General features: G+C 42.4%; 1 non-coding gene across 1 annotated transcript; it reads right to left on the bottom strand.

Moving 5' to 3' along the window:
• Positions 1-3,615: 3,615 nt before the first annotated feature.
• On the bottom strand, positions 3,616-3,688 carry TRNAA-UGC. The gene has a single exon. It is a non-coding gene; the product is annotated as a tRNA-Ala (tRNA).
• Positions 3,689-4,020: the final 332 nt, after the last annotated feature.

Genomic DNA, 4,020 nt, shown 5'->3' with positions numbered 1-4,020 from the left:
GGATCCATATGTTTCATGATATGGTTAGATTTATCTTAATTCTTCTTTCATAGTTGCAGATGCTTGCGAGAGCGGTTAATCATAAGTGGGAGGTTTGTCGAAGTAAGGGCAGCACCCAAGCACCGGTCCACCCACATACCAAATTATCAAAGTAACGAACGTGAATCATATGAGCATGATGAAAACTAGCTTGACAGAAATTCCCATGTGTCCTCGGGAGCGCTTTTCCTTATATAAGAGTTTGTCTAGGCTTGTCCTTTGCTACAAAAAGGATTGGGCACCTTGTTGCACCTTTGTTACATTTGTTACTTGCTACCCGTTACGAATTATCTTATCACAAAACTATCTGTTACCGATAATTTTTGTGCTTGCAGAGAATACCTTACTAAAAACCGCTTGTCAACACTCTTACTTATCGAAAGGACTACGATAGATACCCTATACTTGTGGGTCATCAGCCTACGATTTACATGTATTGAATCTTGTTAAGTTATTATGGCTGGTGTCACTATCACTACTGTTACTATTGTTGCTTTCACTATCACTGCTTTCACAAACTTTTTGTTATCACTGTTACTGCTACTACTATTATTTGTCCTGCTACTAAACCTTTGCTGTAGACAGGATATCCCAGGTGCGGTTGAATTTACAACTCAATCGTCAAGGCCGATAAATATTATTTGGCTCCCTTTCTGTCGAATCAATAAATTAGGGTGAAATACAACCTGTGAAGACTGTCTTGATCCCCTATACTTTTGGGTTATCACTAGACCTCTCATATATATATATATATATGCATGTCCGGGTGGAGAGACATCGGCTAGACCCACGTCCGAGTCGGTAACAGCTCATGTTCCGACGTCTTAGATCGTGGTGCATCAGTTACAGACTCTCTATTCTTGACCGACAAAAATAAGCACGTAGGTATGAGCTTGGCTCGGCTCAATCCTGCAACCCGCGGCACGGTGCGTCATGATGAGGCGTGGCTTGGCGAGGCAAGCGGCGGAGGAGGAGTACGCGAGGGACTCTTAAAGTCGATATTCTGTTCGACATAATTCTTTCCCTTGGGCTTGTGAGGATTGAAGTTCCTCAAATGTACCATATTGGCAACAGACAGACTCTCGACCCCTTTTACAATAGTAATTGTTACATGATTGATGTCATACATATATTTCCATCATTGCACCATGGCCTACACTTCACATATACTGAATCTTGCTAAGTTATTATTGTCGTTGTCACTATCACTATTGTTACTATTGTTGATGTCACTATCACTACTGTCACAAAGTTGCTACTATCACTGTTACTACTACTACTACTATTATTTGACGTGCTACTACACCTTTGATGCAGAGAGATATCCTAGGTGCGGTTAAATTGACAACTCAATTGTAAAGGCCGATAAATATTCTTTGGCTCCCTTTGTGTCGAATTAATAAATTAGGGTGAAATGCTACCGGTAAATACTTTCAGGGTCCGCTATACTTATGGGTTATCACTAGACCTCGCATCTATATATGCGTGTCCGAGTTGAGAGACATGGACTGGACCAACATCCGAGTCGATAACATCCCACGATCCGACGTCTTAGATTGTGGCGCGTCTCTTACGGACCCTCTGTTCCTGACCGGCAAAAATAACCACGTAGGTATGATCTCAGCTCAGCTCAATCCGGCAACTCGCGACCTGTCGTGACGAGGTGTGGGCGGCGGAGGAGGAGTGTGTGAGGGCTTATTCTCTTCTCAAGCTCCAAAAGCAGGTGGAAGAGAAACCCTTATAAGGAGGTCCAACTCCTTCTCCACCAGCAAGGTGGGACTAAACTTCCCACCACTCCTTGTCATGCCACCTACATGGACCCTTAGAGATTTTTTCTAAGTCATATGGGCCCTAGGCCCGTCTCATATTCCAACTTTGCTTTGGGGGTAATCTTCATTGACCAAATTATCATATTGAACCTCTCGCCATCATGTCGAGGCACCTTTTTTGTGAGAGAAGTTTCCACTTGTTCATTAAACAGATTGGGTACAAACAATACAAATCGTGGACATCCTTAAAATTTGAAGCCTAACTTCCTCATATCTCAAGCCTGATAGGACGAAGAGACCATTTGCTTCCCAGGATGAGGATGAAGTAGGGTCCAATTATTTTGACGTAGCGGTGGCGCCAATCCAGCCACCAATATGATGCATCCGTGAATAGCTCAGGGAAACCTCTGTTCACCGAATACTCAGCACAGTCTCTCCCCCTCCTGTTCCCAGACCAACAGACAAAGGGGTCGAGGAACGAGAACGGTCACCGACCGGTTCAAATTTCTGAGCGGGAGAGCGGCGAACCAGTTTACGTTAGGGGGAAACTCTTTGTGCATAGTGGAGGAACAACTGATGTCAAAGATAGTAGGATTGACACCTTGATGTTTCACGGTTTTAAGATTATGAGCCCTTGGCCTGGTTGTCTCCTCTCGAGCAGTGTGTTCTGTGGGTGGGTGTCTCTTAAAGTTATGTTCCTAAGTTCTTATGATTCTACATTGGCTATGCATCATCCCCAAGAAATTGTAAAAAAAACTGCAAAACAGGCACTGGTTTGTTTTGTGGGTGCGTGTCTCTTAAAGTTATGTTCCGAAGTTCTTATGATTCTACATTGGCTATGCACCACCCGAAGAAATTGTAAAAGAAAAACCTGCAAAATGGGCTTGGTTGTCTCCTCTCGAGCAGTGTGTTTTGTGGGTGGGTGTTGCTTAAAGTTATGTTCTGAAGTTCTTATGATTGTACATTGGCTATGCACCACCCCAAGAAGTTCTGAAGTTCTTATGATTGTACGTTGGCTATGCACCACCCCAAGAAATTGTAAAAAACCTGCAAAACGGATGATGGTTTGCTTTGTGGGTGGGTGCCGCTTAAAGTTATGTTCTCAAGTTCTTATGATCCTACATTGGCTATGCACCACCCCAAGAAATTGTTAAAAAAACTGCAAAACAGGGAGTGGTTTGTTTTGTGGGTGGGTGTCGTTTAAAGTAATGTTCGAAAGTTCTTATGATTCTACATTGGCTATGCATCACCCCAAAATATTGTAAAAAAACTGCAAAATGGGCTTGGCAGTCTCCTCTCGAGCAGTGTTTTTTGTGGATGGGGGTCGCGTAAAGTTATGTTCCGAAGTTCTTATGATTCTACATCGACTATGCAACATCCCAAGAAATTGTAAAAAAATCTGAAAAATAGGCGTGGTTTGTTGTATGGATGGATGCCGCTTAAAGTTATGTTTCGAAGTTCTTATGATTCTACATTGTCTATGAACCACCCTAGGAAATTGTAAAAAAAACTACAAAAGGGGGCTTGGTTGTCTCCTCTCGAACAGTGTGTTTTGTGGGTAGGTGTCGCTTAAAGTTATGTTCCGAAGTTCTTATGATTCTACATTGAAAAATTGGTTATGTACCACCCTAAGGAATGGTAAGAAAAACTACAAAACGGACGGTTGTTTGTTTTGTGGATGGACGTCGTTTAAAATTATGTTCCGAAGTTTTTATGATTCTAGATTGACACATCACTCCAAAAAATTGTAAAAAAAGACCCTGCCAAATGGGTCGTGGTTTTTCATGCGAGAATACAGAAAAAATAATGGAAATGCGGGGGATCGAACCCCGTGCCTCCCGCATGCAAAGCGGGCGCTCTACCATTTGAGCTACATCCCCTTTCACGCCTTAATTCCTCTTAGGCCTTATTTGGTTCCAGGGGAACTAATCCCCTAGTGGAACTAATCCCCTAGTGGATCGAATTGATCCTGCCAGTCACCAATCCACTCCATAGCTCATCCATGTCAAACCCCTTCTCTTCAAACTCATTTGGTTCTCTCAAACTAAAAGGGGGGTTTGGTTCAACAAGAAAAACAAACATCCTAGATAACCATACAAAATTGATGTGCACCGTATAACAAGATAAACAAAAATCCTTGATAATCATACAAAAAATGGTGTGCAACATAGCATTTGAATGCAACAGTAGCATATATAAGCAAGAACTTTTG

The sequence above is a fragment of the Hordeum vulgare genome, chromosome 4H (genome assembly GCF_904849725.1).
Source record: "Hordeum vulgare subsp. vulgare chromosome 4H, MorexV3_pseudomolecules_assembly, whole genome shotgun sequence".
Taxonomy (NCBI): Eukaryota; Viridiplantae; Streptophyta; class Magnoliopsida; order Poales; family Poaceae; genus Hordeum; species Hordeum vulgare.
Note: the sequence above shows the minus strand (reverse complement) of the source record. Positions and strands in the feature narration are given on the sequence as shown.